Source organism: Lissotriton helveticus, chromosome 4_1 (genome assembly GCF_964261635.1).
Source record: "Lissotriton helveticus chromosome 4_1, aLisHel1.1, whole genome shotgun sequence".
NCBI classification, from domain to species: Eukaryota; Metazoa; Chordata; class Amphibia; order Caudata; family Salamandridae; genus Lissotriton; species Lissotriton helveticus.
The window spans coordinates 417,627,596-417,643,942 of NC_136063.1; the positions used below are offsets into that span (position 1 = coordinate 417,627,596).

A 16,347-nucleotide genomic window follows, 5' to 3' on the forward strand; every position below is an offset into this window, starting at 1 on the left:
AGCCATTAGTCTTTCATGGAATCCTGCAAACTATAAGAAAACTCGAACAAAGCAGAAAGCAGCCTCTGGCAACCATCGTCTGGACTTTACAAGGCCGTAAATCTGAATCGCAGGCCCTCACTCAGCATGGGAGACAGGAGAGTAAACGTGCCTTAGTGCCCGTGCCCGTTATTTCTTTTTGGAGTAGCGCTTGTCATTTGTTGGAGCAAGTAAAATCTAAAATACCTGTGTATTGACAGCCGGCGCTCGCTCGTACATATTCACTTCTGTTGGACTCAAGTAAAACGTTTACTGGCAGTCCTGCACACTTCCAGCCTGCCTTGCCGCCCCCAGCTCAGCCAACAGCTCGCCCTCAGCCACTCTCCAACGGCCGGAAATATCTGTGAAAATAGGCGCGACGTGACATCACTAACGTGATGCAGACGCTCCTTCGTCGATATGCCTGGACCAGGGTGGGACTTCCGAGGACATAGGCAGGCAGACACGTAAGGAGAGCAGGCATTTACTTTTGATAATTACCGGGCCAGGACTCCGAGAAAAATTGTAAAGACCCGGCCCGGTAAAATAATTGCCGGTGCTAAGCACCGGAAAGCACCGGCACAAATTAAGCACTGGTGCACAACATCATTCGAAAGGGCCATACCTTGGAATTTACTCAAATCCCACCACCCAAGCCCCCTGCAGCCATTCCATCGAAACACCTGCGTCTTCTGCGGCTCGAAGTTCATCAAATGCTCCTGAAGGGGGCTATAGAGCCGGTTCCCTCCGATCAAAGAGGACAGGGATTCTATTCCAGGTTCTTCCTGGTAAAGAAGACGCTAGAGAAATGGCGCCCCATTTTAGATCTCAGGGAGCTCAACACCTATCTCAACTCCCTGTCTTTCCGGATGGTCTCTCTTCAAGACATCTTGCGGCTGATCAATCCGGGGGATTTCATGGCCACGCTCGATCTCGAGGATGCGTACTTTCATGTACCGATTCACCCAGCACACAGAAGGTTTCTACGATTCACAGTAGCCAAGAGCCACTTTCAATTCAGGGTTTTACCCTTTGGTCTTCGCTCAGCACCGAGGATCTTCACAAAGGTGCTGGCGCCAGTAGCGGCATTCCTGCGAAGGAATCATTTTCAAGTCTTCCCCTACCTGGACAACTGGTTGCTGAAGGCCCCGTCCAGGAAAGCAGCGCGGGACGCTGTTCAGGTTTGTACAAACCTGTTTCGAAATCTACGACTCACTTTAAACAAAGAAAAATCATCTCTGGTTCCGTCCAAAAAGGCACGTTTCCTGGGAGCCATCCTGGACTCAAAACTCTCAAAGGCTTTCCCAACCCTAGAGAGGTGGGAAAAACTGCAGACCCTGGCTCGGGACTTAAGAAAAAGAAGGTGTCTTTCAGTACGCCGCTACAAATCTCTGCTGGGGGTAATTTCATCATGCATACCTCCGATTCCTCACTGCAGACTCCGAATGCGTCCTCTGCAGGAACAACTGGATATCCAATGGCAACAGATTCACGGATCATTCGACAACAGGGTGACCGTCACTCCGGCGATGAGAAGAGCGGCCCTATGGTGGACAGACCAGAGAAACTTGTCCCAAGGTCTATCCTTCGTAAGCGATCTGTCTCCTCAAGTAGTGACAACGGACGCGTCATTGGAGGGTTGGGGAGCAGTGATGCAAGACATACATGTCAGTGGCCATTGGTCTCCTCACAATGGACGGCTCCACATCAATCTCTTGGAACTAAGAGCAAAAAAACTGGCTCTACAAGCCTTTCTCCCGCGCCTAGGAGGTTCACAAGTGCTTATCAGGACGGACAACACCACGGCCATGCATTACGTGAACAAGGAAGGAGGAACCAGGTCTCTTCCGTTGTCGCAGGAAGCTCAAGAGTTCTGGGAATGGGCGATCCTTCACGGGATGTCGCTAAAGGCAGAACACTTGCCAGGAGTTCTAAACGAGAACGCCGACAGGCTGAGCAGGTTATCCTCAGTCAATCACGAGTGCGAGTTGAACCAGCGAGTTCTTGAAGAGGTCTTCAGCCAGTGGGGCAGACCAACAATAGATCTCTTTGCCACACCGACCAACAAAAAATGCCGGTCTTATGCAAGCAGGCTTCACCACCGAGGATCATTGGGGAATGGGCTTTCAATAGCCTGGCCAAGGACATTTGTCTATGCCTTTCCCCCATCCCACTGATCCCAAGGCTTATCAGGAAGATCAAAGTGGAACCATGCAGGATGATCTTGATAGCCCCTGCTTGGCCGAGACAGTTCTGGTACACAGAGCTCCATCTGTTGTCGCTAGCTCCTCCTCTCCCCTTGAGGACTATTTCAGATCTCCTCACAATGTCCGAAGGACAGGTTTGGCATCCAGATCAACAGTCATTACACCTGACAGCATGGCTCCTGAGCAGCGAGAATTTATGAATCTCCCCATCTCAAACGAAATTAAAAAAGTCCTCTCCCAGGCGAGAGCTCCTTCCACGAACAGGACTTACCGCTTCAAATGGAAGAGATTTTGTATTTGGTGCAGGAGAGAGGAAGTTGACCCCTTTACTTAAAAGCCTCATCAGCTTCTGCCTTATCTCTTGTCCCTGGCTAAGTCGGGGCTGGCCCATTCTTCTATAAAGGTTCATTTGGCAGCCATCTCAAGATACAGATGGTCTGAGTCTGGACCTTCGTTGTGGTCTTTCAGGATTGTTAAACAATTTCTAATAGGCTTCTTCTGGGTCTATCCACCAGTGAGGCCTCCGCCTCCTACTTGGCACCTGAATCTAGTCCTCACTCAACTCATGAAAAGCCCATTTGAACCAATTCATCGGTCAGACATAAGGTTCCTTTCATGGAAATTGGCTCTCCTTCTTGCCCTCACATCGGCAAGACGTATTGGAGAATTGCAGGCTCTCGCAACCCAGGAGCCTTTCCTGCAATTTAAAAGGAACACAGTTACCTTGAGAACTAACCCAAGGTTCATACCCAAAGTTCCCTCGGATTTCCACTTGAACGAGTTGGTTATTCTAAAGGCGTTCTTTCCTCACCCGGCTACACCAGCGGAGAAGTCGCTGCATTCTCTAGATGTACAACGAGGTTTAAAATTCTATTTGGATCGTAGCAAAGGATTTCGGAAATCCTCCCAATTGTTTGTTGCTTTTGGTGGTCCGAGCAAAGGTCTCCCGCTGTCAAAACAAGGGATTGCAAGATGGATTACGAGTGCCATTCTACATTGCCATACTGCAGCAGGTAAACCACTGACTGGCAGGGTTCGGGCACATTCCACAAGATCAGTGGCTTCTTCAACAGCCCTCTTCGCGGGGGTGCAGATTAAGGATATTTGCAGAGCTGCTACCTGGAGCAGCGTCCACACCTTTACTAAGCATTACTTCTTGGAATCCTTACAGCAAGAGGATGCGGCAGTGGGCCAGGCTGTCCTGAGGAACCTCTTCCAATAATTGGTGAGCTTTCCTTTCTATCCCACCTTCCGTTATTTTGCACATTTTGTATCTTTATGTCATGTTGGCTATTGCTATGTATTTATGACACAAAATGTGTTTTTTATTGCTAACTGCTTGCTACTCTGATACAAAAGCATGGGAATCTATGAAAGTTCCAATACTGGGGCAAGAAAACAAGTTACTTACCTGTAACTTTAGTTCCCCAGGATTGGTAACTTTCATACATTCCCATGCGCCCACCCACCTCCCCGGGGAAAGCTCCGCCTACAGCAGATATGGTGACTGTTACACAATGGCTACGAAAATCTGAGGCTCTGAGGTTCCTTCAGGAGGGTTCTATGGGGTGAGGCTCTTCTGATTGTCTGATGCCTAAGTTTGGTCTCTTTTACAAAAAGAGGGTGATATGCTACAAAAGGGAATGAGGCCTTGGCCTTTTTCTTTCTCTTTTGTACCTACTGCTATGTTATTTTTGTTACCGAAACTCCCATTCCGACGACGGGGAATAATACAAAAGCATGGGAATCTATGAAAGTTACCAATACTGGGGAACTAAAGTTACAGGTAAGTAACTTGTTTTCTTTCCCAGTTCAAACCGGTTGCTGGGGCACTCAGCCCCATCTCTGGCGAGAAACTGGACAAAGGGGAAGCGGTGTAACCACCCCCTTCCCAGGTCCTCCCATAGGTGGGACCTTGGAGGTAGTCCATCCCCTAAACTTAGTATAAGTATAGGACCCCAGTCCCTAGGACTTTAGATTACCCTGGACGAAACTTTGAAACAGAAATCTTGGACCTTCAGCATTCCATATCTACTGGAAGATGGAAGTAATCTCCCTTGGGGTCAAGGATTCACTCCCCTGTTCAAACAGGCACCTAAGAGCATCTTGCCGGTCTGCATTTACGAGGCTCCCGCCGGATCCCGAAAAATCTGCGACACAGGACACGGACTTCCAGACATCTCAGAGGCCGACACGAGATCCCAGCAAAGCTGAGACCCGCAGCCATCACAAGAGACGTGGGACCGGAACTCCTGGACATCCCGCAATTTTGCAACTGCACCTACTTTCCGAAGTTTCCCGAAGTTGTGCATTGGGTATTTAAAGCCCCTGCCCCGAACTCCTTTTGCACCGAAGCTGAGATGCCAGCACTGCATGAGTGTCCCGTGAGTCCCCGTTCTTTACCGCAGCTCGAGGCTCCTTCGCAATCTCTAGTCCTTTGGCTAGTGGGTTCCCACGAAGGACAATCCTTTTTATTCTTGGGCTTTCCAGGTTGCTCCAGACGTGCCCTGACTCCCCTCCAAAGGGTGAGTCCCTCAGACCTTGCTGGTCTGCACCGAAGCCAATATTGTCTTCATGCGTGGGTTGCTGTTGCCAAGGCTTGTTGGGTCCAATCCGGATTCTGACGCTGCAGCACTCGACATCCTTCGTGGGACACTCGAATCCAGCTCCTGGTCATCGTCGACGCCTCCTGATCCTCGTGGCTGAAGAGTCACACTTCACCTACTTCACTTGAAAGCACCCAACATCGGCTGGCATCTTCCTGTCGCCATCCTGGTCACTGGCTAGTGACCCAGACTCTGTCCCATCTGATTTCAGGTTCTTCAGATCTCCGATACACCCTTGGATCCACCCGGACTCTTTTGTTCTGGTCGTCTGCAGCACCTCTTAGCAGCTCTCCGTTGGAATCGACGAGGAAACCCGACACCAAAAGACACCAATGCACTCGGCTTTCCTGGGTGAGGTAACACGAGTACTCCGGTGCTCCAGTGGGTCTTGACTCTCAAAGTATCCTAGTCTAAAACGGTTCCATCGTAGCTCACCCCGAAGTGTCCTTAATCTTTAAAAACGTATACTGTGCTATTTACTGTGTGCTATTTGAAGTCCTTGTATTGTACTTTTGCCTCTAGCCTCAAAGAGACTAGAGGGGTTGTGTTTAGAAGAAATACATATATATTTGATATATACCTTGTGTGGTGTACTTTCATTTGACTATTCAAGAGATTATAGACTGGTAAAACAAGCTGCTTTACATTACTTCAAGACTTATCCTGAAGGCTGCTCTCCACAGCTACCACTAGGATAGCTTGCTATAAAGGTTGTCTTAAAACTACTGATGGAGCGGTAATTTCTTCTGGTAATTTCTCAATGTAAAACCCTCATGCTACCTCTATTTTACCGCTGAAAAGGTGTTGGGCCCTTCACACCATGTATTACCTTCAGGAGACTTTAAATAAAGATGAACAGTCAAAAATGCAATTATTATTTTAAGCCAGTAAAGAGAGTTGTTGAGTATTTTTTTTTTGTTCTCAAAAAACTGATTTATTAATATCAAAAATGGCCAGCGGAGGTCGAGTACTGATGTTCCCACAAGACCCACCTGCTCGTACGGTCCAAACCCATGGAGTTCAATCCAGCACATGGACAGTTCTGTCCCTTCCACCAGGTTCACCCTGGGTTGCAGTGGGGGAGAGAACTCGAGTGAGTCACACATCCTGGTCTCGAAGATCGGAGAAGAGCACCACAGACCACTGGAGGGACCCGTCAATCCATCCTGGACAGCCTTCCAACTGGGCCATCATTGGAGGTTTCCACATTGCAGCTAGTCCACCTTTTAGACACCGAGAACCCCGAGATCAGTCAGTTTTAGGTTGGGCGTGCTAGAAATCGCATTACACTGGCTGAGAGAAGAGCGGAGAGCAATGTGTAGCACAAAGCGATCTGAGTGGCGAACACCTGGTCGGTACTGATCGGAAACACAAGGGCTTCTTCACACATTCTTCTGGGCCATACACAGTACAGCGCCGGAGTCAAGTTGTAGATTGGTCTTTATCTAGTTCAGCTTTCGGATGAGTTGATTGATTCCATCGCCGCGATTTCCAGTATCACCAACCTCACTGCGGAAGCCAAGCTTATTGCGAGCTGCGTGTCGAGGTACGGATAGCGGGAAGGGGGACAGGAAATTCGTCACATCCCGGAAGTGCTTTCCAACAGCGTACACCTTGTGAATCAAATCCTCCAAACAAATGACGCCAAACTTCCCCAGGTGCTCTTCGATCAGCAAGTTGTCGGTCAGCGGCACCTTCTTCTTGCAGATTTTTGTCTGGCCTCTTTTAAGGATGAGTTCTCGGATAGACTTTAAATTGGGATATCCCCAGGCCACGTACGGCTCTATCGTCTTCAGCATCCGCACAGAGGAGGCAGTCCGCTTCACAAAGACAACGGTGAAAATCTTTCTAAGACGGAGGAGCTCAATCACCTGTCTCACTCTGGGGCAGACTCCTTTGATCTCTGCAATCCGCACAACAAATGCCAACTTTTGCACCTCTGGCAGTGAGAGTCCCTTGGGTTTCTTTTCCATGCTATGTACTCGAACTTCATCTCGATGCCTTATCTGCGAGTGTCGCAAAAAAGTCTCCAAGCGCTTGAAACGGAGTGGTTTTCCTTTCTGAACCCTCTTCTTCTCTTGCAGGGCAAGCTTTGCCTGGGTGGCTTTGATGGCTTGGTAGGTCTTCCTCTTCTTCAGCAGATTCTCTGGCACCAGTGGGATCTTCCTCCTGGGTTCTCCGAGCTCCATCTTGTTGAGTATTTTAAAGGGTTTTATTTTCTAGTCAAAAGTTACGCTTTTCCCTGACCTTTTATTCATTAGTAAAATATCAATCAGGTTACAGAATTTGGAAAACAGGAAAAATAGCTTTAATACAAAACATATTACAGTCTGCATACAAGCATCACACTTAGAAAAGGAAATGTGGCGCAAAATATCAGTCAAAAAATTTAAAGAGTTTCTAAGAAAAAATAGTCTTGCAAAGCTAATCAATAATTAAATAGTTGGCAAAAATCTCCCATTAAGAGAAATAAATGCATAAGTCAAATAAATCATTTCAGACCTAATTAATTAGTCAAAGCATAAACTTAAAGTTTAGCATCTAATTCTATCCTAATCAGCTGCACTCTCTGCTCCTGTCTGCGTCTAAAGAGCAAAACAGCCCGCCCTTCACAAGGCCTCAAAGGAATGTGGCCTGCAGTGCCAAAATATGACGTGCCAGGACTTTGGAAGAAAAAATCACCAGGGAACCCCCCACCTGACTCTCCTCGGACGCCCAAGGCTGCACCTGTGATGATCTCGTACCTAACCCATAGAATGTCTGGTCTAATCTGTTCCTTCTCTCAAGAGCTCACACGCCCCCCTGAAGCCTAATGAGCCTAGTAGCCAACCACGCCTCCAGATAGGTCATTATTTATACTCTAATTCTTGGCAGACTACACAAAAATGTTGCATCTTCAGGAAAACTTGTACGTGATTGGTCAGTCATGATGGCATGAGGCCTCCTCATCCTTGACTCATTGAAAATTCTAGAGCATACCAGTTTTAACAAAAGAAGCGCAAATGATTTAATACATTTTATATGTTTGCAACATTTACTAGGAAAAATTTTCATTCTAATTCCTCCTTCCTTCCTTCACAGCGCAGTCTAGTAGGATACTTTATCTAACTGGTACATTGGCACAATCACAAGAATGTTTCAAAGTACAAAGAGGCCTTGACTTCTTCGTGGTTTGAGTCAAACAGATCTGCACATGCACTCTTCTTTCATGCAAGTCATAACCTTACTGGATTCACAGGCAGCCATTTTTTCTTAGGCCCCAAAAATACAACGAACACAAAGAGAATATTAATTTCATGTAAATCAGCCCATTATGTTTCCCAACTCCATACTAATACCCCTCATAAATGTTTACCTAGCCAAGCTATTAGTTTCAAGCAGCTTTTCTATTATTTATGACAACATGCAAAATAAATGTGCAATGTGCAACTTAGCATTATTATGCATTTAGTGTACATTGTAAAAGCGCACACAGTTAATACAGCGCACACAGTTAATACAATGCACACAGTTAATACAGCACACGTAGCAACATGCTTTAGTGTTTTAGATAGCTTTTCATGCAAAAAAGCATTTAGCCCCATGTGTAGTGTTTGGTGCATTTGTTAATTCACACACATTATAAAAAGAGGTGTTTTTAACTGAATTTTTTTTTTTAAATATGCAACAAGTCAAAGTCTTTTAAGAAAGAAATAGTGAATTTAGATTACAAGGGATGAGCTGAGAAGAGAGAAACACATTCTATTAATCTTCAAAGCTAAAAAGGCCACTTTTCTCTACACTGCAAAAGCACATGTTAATTCACCACAAGCATTTCAGACTGAATAGGCCTCACTTTCATGTTTTTCATGTGCCATGTTTTTAACTTGCCCCCAAATGTGCGTGGCAATTTAAATGCAGTCTGTCTGAAGCATTAAAATAAAACAATGCCTGACTGCAGATGAAATCTGCTCCCTACCATCAATAAGGGTTGTTTGGACTGGTGCAAAGTGCCCACTAGAATAGTGGACATCATATGCCAGGCCAACTACTCACATTGGTGTGCAGCGTGTGGGATTCCAGCTTGCATTGTTTTACCAGATAATCTTGAGAATATCATTTGAAAAATCACTAAAGGTACCAGTAGGTACATATAAATCAAGCTTAGAATACAGAAAGTTCTACTGAACTTAGAAGTTGTAGGTGTTAAGGGCTTAGCACACCCTGACTACAACTACTGGAGAGGTTTAGTAGGAAACCAAATAGTGTAGATTGGTGCACACACCACTCCTCACTAGTCATTACCTTACAGGAGTGACCCAGTGGGTCTGTCCAAGATGTCAGTCCAGTACAGACATCTAAGTATGACACACTTCCTTTTCAGGAGTCAAGGACTTTGTGTGCCATGAGAAAGTTAAGGCAAGGACAGAACCCCAATACCAAACGCCTTATAGAGGTGTTGATACCAGATGATTTTAAGAAAGCACCAGATCCTAACAAGGAAAGTAATGGGGTACATACATCAGAAGAAGAGAACACTAGTGCGTTGCCTCACCAGGACTCTGATGTTGATGTAGAGCAGGTTGATGTCAATGGACTCAACCTAGGGAATCCAGATCTAACTGGAGATGAGGAAAGCCAGAATGGGCCTCTCCTTATCCTCCCAGGTGGATCTGGTGGTCTACCTAGAAGGAACAGATCACCTTCAGTGGAATCTAACCATTCTTGGACATCTTTAGGGTCTTCTGCCTCTTCTCATAGGAGGAGGACCTCCCCATAGAAGAGGGAGCATGAAGCTAGGATGAGAGAAGCCAAGCTTAGGATAAGGAGACTAGAAGTTGCCTTAGAAAAGGAGACCCTAGCTCTTGAAAGCGAGACAAAAGATGTGACTAGAGTCTCATGGTGGCAGCAATATCCCTAGTGGTAGGGATAGGTCTTATGACCATAGAAACCTAAACAAGATTGTCCCCCCTATCAGTCAGGGGATGACATTTACAAATGGATTACTGCACTGGAGAGGGCCTGCAAAGTACAGAAGGTACCCCAGGGGCAGTGGGCAGCAATCTTGTGGCTCTCCTTTGCAGACAAAGGTAGAGATAAGCTCCTCACTGTAAGAGAAGAGGATGCTGACAATTACAATGTCCGAAGAGTGCTCTGATAGATGGGTTTGGCTTAACCACTGAACAGTACAGGTTGCAGTTCAGAGATACCCAAAAGACACAGACTCAGGACTGGGTTGAATTTGTAGATTGTGATACTAAGACTGTGGAGGGCTGGTTGCTGGGCAGTAAAGTGTGTGACTATACAGGATTGTATTATCTAATCATGAGAGAACAGATTCTTAATAACTGTCAGAACAAGTTGTTGCATCAGCACTTGGTTGACTCTGATCTGACCTCTCTCCAAGAATTGGGAAAGAAGGCTGACAAATGGGTCAGAACCAGGGTGAAGCAGAAGATACAGAACCAAGGTGGTGACCAAAAGAAGCAAGACCAAAAGGGTGGGAAGAAAGGTAAAGACCAGAAGTCTTCACAAGGTGCCCAAAAAGCTTCTAATGGTGGGGTCCCCTATCTAAAAAAAAAGAAGGCCCAAGAAAACCTTGGTGCAAAGTTTGTAAGAATAATACTCACTTAACTTGTGAGTGCACCAAAAAGGTGACAGCTCCAGACACCATTGCCCCTAAGGCAACTGTTCCCCCATAGTTCAGCTACAAGTGGTGGTTCCCAACAGAAGGGTGTAGTAGGGTTAACCCTGGGACTCTGGCCTAGTCAGAGTGCCAACCCAAGCTGTTTTGATATGTGATGGAGGCATTGATATGACCTCCTCTGTGAGCCCCGGTAATCTGGGCAAGTACTAACAAACACCTTTAATCAATGAGAAAAAGGCTGAGGTCTACAGGGACACCGGTGCCAGTGTCACAATGGTGATACCTGACTTTGTGGGGCCTGGACAAGTCGTACTTGGAGAGACTTACCAAGTGATCAATGCTAACAATGTCAGTACCACTCATAGTATGGCAGTTGTTAATTTCTCCTTGAGAGAGGTAACTTGCCTTAAGAAGGCCGTGATCCGTGCAGACCTCTCTGTAGAATGTTTGCTTGGAAATGACCTAGAGACTTCAGCCTAGTCTGAAGTGGAGTATAGGACTCATGCAGAAATGGTAGGAATCTCACCACATGTCCTTGTAGTGACTAGGTCACAGATAAAAAAGTCTAACACTGAACAGGCACTGGATTCTGGAATAATGGACCTGTTGCCTATCAGTAAAAGGAGCAGTAGGGTTAAGGCAGTGCTTCCCCCCTGACTCAGAGTGAGGATCAGCCTTCTGAGGAAGCTGATTGTGAGCCTGAAGAAGGAACTGTCCCAGAGGAGCTTGAACCCTGATCAGGTTGAGTTCATAGGGACAGGGGGCCCTTCCAGGGCAGATCTGAGTCAGGCGAAGTTAAGCTGCCCTCCTCTTGAACCCCTCAGACAGCAAGCTGCTGCTGAGGCTGCTATCTTTGATCCCCCTTTGCCCAGAGCTAAAATCCCAAGTGGCTTGCCCGTGACCAGCCACCAACTGGAGGCCCCATATCCACCATGGGATAACATTGGGCCTCAGCACTCTCCACCTGGCTGCCCTAGTGCCGCTGAGGGTGTTCTTTGAGTGCATCCTTGACCCCTTAAAACCAATAACCTGATTTTCTCCCATAGGACTGATTTTCTGTGAAAAACATTCTAAGTGTGGAGTTGGAAATTGTATGAGAACCTAAGAAACTGCGTGCTTACAAAAACGGACTTACCTTTTATCTAGGAAATCTCCAGTGTAAAATCTAGGCCTATCACACCGAAAAGTAATCTGAAAAGTAATCAGAGTAATTGCAAAGTAACTGTAAAGTAATTTCAACTGTTCCTGAATATTTGACCTAACTGCATTCAAATGTGTTATTCTTGAAAAGTATATTTATTTACATACACCAAGTCCTGCTTGGCCTAAAAATAAAATACAACAAAGAAATATTTGTATACAAAACAATTGGTCAGAGTTCAGTCTTTGAATGTGTGAAATCATTTCTTGCCTAAGTGTGTACAATAAATGCTTAACACTTCTCTCTGATAAAGCCTTACTGCTCGCCCACACTACCCCAAATAGAATAAGGTATTATCTACTTTTGCCTCTGTTAGCCTTTAGGGATCCACTGGACTCTGTACACACTATACCTTACTTTGGTATAGCATATACAGAGAGAAGGATCACTTGTCCTGCATAACCAGGGTATGCAGGTTTCGTTCTGACTAGTCCCAATTAAAAAACCCTCATGCACGTGTATAGTTGGTAATTTTAGCGGTATATCTTGATTCGCCGCTATTCTTAACACGTCTGCATAATCATGGGGTTTAGTTGTTATGCATCCTCCACCCAGAGGTTTTACCCTTGGTTAAAAACAGTAGTGATCAGTGATGTGGCAGTGAAAGAGTGAAGTGAATAGGTTAAAAATATCTTCATACCAGAGTTATATTTTTATTCGTTCTAGTTTTGAGATAATATAAATTAAAATAAAGTTGTGTGATTGAGAGTGATAATGGCTCTCACACACTATGTTTCGTGAATGTTGTAGGTCGACATGTTTCAGCCCTTGGTTGCCAAAAGGTCAAGTGGGCTTTCTTCAGGACCGAAGTGCAAGGTGTACAGAGACCATGGGCGTCTCTTTGTGTGCTAGGCAAGTAGGTATTTCCTGGATTGCCTTCTTTCAGATCAATAAGGAGATAATATGTAATTCAACCCCTTGTAGGTCGCTAGGTACCTGTAATAGAAAATAGAAAACTAGACAAGGGAAATGGGGTGGTGGGTTTCACAGATAACTAGTGTACTGGTCAGGTTTACCAGGAACATAAAAAACGCTAAATTAAGCGTCGCAACTAGAAAATGGCAATACTTTCATCAACCACACTCAAACCCGCGGTCAAGGTCAACTCTCCCAAAATATTTGGACATAATGTGGGGTATGGCAAGATTTCTCTACTCATTCTATCGATTGGACAAACACTCGATGTGAGGATTACTAGCGAAGTATTTTCAAAAATCAAAATGGGATGTGCAGCGATATGTGCCACATAGTTAACTGGTTCGCGCCCCTGTTAGTTGGAATAGATTAAGGTAGACGCTTGTGCCGGTACTCAATTAATCTATACTTCTTTTACTTCCGTGATATCGACACCAGTGTGGCCAACAAAGAAAGACCCATCAAGATTGGTCCGAGTCTGTTTTCATTTTGTGCTTACTTGGCAAAATATTTTTATTTTAGGCGGAATTGATTATTAGCAGTAGAAAATCTCATATGAGTCTATATCACAAATGTTTGTTGAAGGTTGAACATTGGAGCAAGGTCGCTCCAATTTGTACATCATCAAGTCTACTCGACTAGTACAATTTTGTCACCTGCTGTCAACTTAATATTTACAGATACAGAATAGTTATCCTCTCGAGTGTTCCATCATTGGGTAACATAACTCAAAGTAATTGATCGTGTCTGATAGACATACGTGTTTTGATTAATGGCTAATGGGTTCATTGGATAATGGGGGTGGGATCAAGCTGACAGTCAGTTATTTATATACGTTTCCCCACGGGATATTATCATTGAGTCCATCTGAGTCAGTCTGTAATCTGTGCACCCACCTCTGCTCCTTCTCGAAAAGGATTCTTTCAGCATTATGGTCCTTATGTCCCAGGCTTTCTAGGATTACCCAGTTCAGGTCTTCAATTGTGTGTCCTGCTTCAAGATAATGGCTTGACATCTTGGTCGTGATTTTCTTACACTTTACATTGCTGCGATGTTCACAAATGCGTTGCTTGACATTTCTACACATCATTCCTATGTAGCGCTTTTCGCATGGGCATGTGATTATATAGATCACATGGCTGGTGTTGCAATTCGTGTGGTTGAATAATTTCCATTTGAAGTCAGGTAGCAATTGTTTCTCCTTTGTCGTCTTTGTCAATGGGCATACTGAACATGAGCCACATGGGAAGTGTCCAATGACGGGACGGAGGTCCCATAGTTGGTTCGTTCCAGCTGTTGATTTCTTGGGAGGTGGTCTGGTGTGGACCAATGTCTTTCAGGTTGCGGGTCCTTTTATTAGCAAATCTAGGTTTTGGACATTTTATATTAGCTGAGGTGAGAATTCCCCAGTTTTTGTTGATGATCTTCTTGACAATATTGCTAGCAGGACCATATGTGGTGACACATGTCATCAGATCTGGTTCAGGTGTTCTCTGTGTTGGTTCTAGAAGACGTTCTCTGTTTTGATTCCTTGCCCTCTTCTTACATTTGTCAATAATTTTTTCGGGGTAGTCTCTTTCTTTTACTTTTTCACATAGTTCAGTTGCCTGTTTTTTATACTCTGTTGGTTTACTGCAATTTCTGCGTAATCTTAAGAACTGACTGTAAGGGAGATTCTCCCTGAGTGGGCGAGGATGAATACTCTGGTATGAGAGTAAACTGTTTTTTGATGTTGGTTTGTAGTAGGTTTTTGTCTGTAAAGTTTGGTTCTCGGCATAGATAGTAATATCAAGGAAGTCAAATTGATGTTTATCTGCTGTATAGGTGAATTGTAACCATTTGTCTCTTGTATTGATCCATGTATGAAAGTTTTTGAGGCATTCCATATCGCCGGGTGGAGGATGCATAACAACTAAACCCCATGATTATGCAGACGTGTTAAGAATAGCGGAGAATCAAGATATACCGCTAAAATGACCAACTATACACGTGCATGAGGGTTTTTTAATTGGGACTAGTCAGAACGAAACCTGCATACCCTGGTTATGCAGGACAAGTGATCCTTCTCTCTTGATTATATGATTTAAGCCTAAGGAAACTGAATGGATCACGTTTTCCTTCTCCCCCCACTTTGATTTTTTGATAGCATATACAGAGCCAGCTTCTTACACTAACTGAGCCAGAGGGGTAACATAAATGTTGAACAATGATGGACTGAGCGCTGAACCCTCTGGAACACCACATGCAAAAGAGAAGGCTAGAGAAACATAATTGCCCAAATTCTCTTGATGATAAAAACTATCTGAGTAGGTCCCACGCAGCTCCCGTTTTGCCAATTTCTCTCAAGCGGGAAAGTAATTTGTGGTGGACCGTGTCGAAAGCGGCTGGCAGATCCAATAGGATCTGGGCCGCTTTGCCTCCAACATCTACTGCCATTTTGATATCCGAAGGCGAATTCAGTACTATAAGGACAAAAGTAGAATTGGGTGTCATGCAGTAGATTATATGTTGAAATAAAGTATGAAATCTGGGCATTCATCAGTTTTTCAGTAATCTTGGCTGGCAAAGGAAGACAGGGTATTGGTCGATAGTTAGCTGGATTCAAAGAAGATTTTTTAAAAGCGGGCCAACTATCCAGACCTAAATATGAGCTGAAAATGTTGGATAGGTCTGTAGCTAACGTGTCTGCCCCCAGGGAAGCAATCTTAGGTGGGCAGGGATCATCTGGGAGCTGGACCTAGCAGCTTTGAGCATCCTCAGTACTAGATGGAAGGAGAGGTGAAATTGGGACATGGTACTGTAGGCTCTGAAGAAATCTGATCCTTCAAAACTGTGGTCTGCTGATTACCAGAATTGTCAAATATTTTCTCAACTTTGTACTAGAAAAAGTTGGCAGCACCATTACAGAAGGATTGGCTGACGTTACTGGATTTCGTATCCGAGTTTGGTGATTTGTTAGAAAAAGTTATTTTGAGTTTTTAGCAGATAAGTCGTTTTAGCTCTAAAGATTTTTTTTTTATATGTGCCGAGTCAAGTTTTGTATTTGACCTTTCAGTTTTCAATATATTTCTGACACCATTTCTTTTCCTGCCTTCTGCACTTCTGCTTCTCTGACCATCAGAGAACCATGGGATTGACTCCCTTATTCTTTTTTAATTTACTGTTTCTCGAAGGGCCAGTGAATTGAAAGTGGATTCTAACCATTTAAAGTATCCAGTGGCTGCAATGTCAGAATTATCAGAAAGACTAGAAAGAGTCTGTCGGACAGGCCCCAAGGTTGCCTGCTTCAACTTTGCCACGCCCGGATAACAGTTTTGTTCATGATATCTGAAAGAGCGTGGGAGGGCAGAGTGCTGGGGATGTGGAAAAGTACTCTGTTGTAGGAGGCTGGCTTAGTATATGGTGCACACTTATTTAGGTTAAGCACTTTGCACTAATCCGATGATGCTAGCCCCCTCGTCGCAGCCTGATCTACGGATCCAGGGACTGCCGCTGGAGCGTCTGAGTGTCCCGACTGCTTGCCTGCACCGCATGTCTTGGGTCTTACTAATCCGGAGCCCCTGGAGACCCAAGGGTCGCAGCCTCAGGGGTAGTCCAGTGCGGACCCAGGATCGGCTACCTTTAAGGAGCGAGTCGGATGCAGCGGTCTCTTTCTTCAGATTCTTCAGCAAGGTAATCTGTCCCCTGGCTAATCCCCCCCGCCCCGCTTCACCCCCTCTCCTCCTCACGACATCGGAAGGGGATCGGGGCAGGAGCTTGCATTGCAGTCTTGCA

The 16,347-nt window shown here is 45.1% G+C and overlaps 1 protein-coding gene and 1 pseudogene across 2 annotated transcripts in view; one reads left to right on the top strand and one right to left on the bottom strand.

The window, feature by feature from the left end:
* The window catches only part of RGS22 (regulator of G protein signaling 22), a 1,652,097-nt gene that overhangs the window by 720,980 nt on the left and 914,770 nt on the right, over positions 1–16,347 (top strand). The window lies entirely within an intron of this gene.
* On the bottom strand, positions 6,179–7,020 carry LOC144828618 (large ribosomal subunit protein uL30-like 1 pseudogene; annotated as a pseudogene).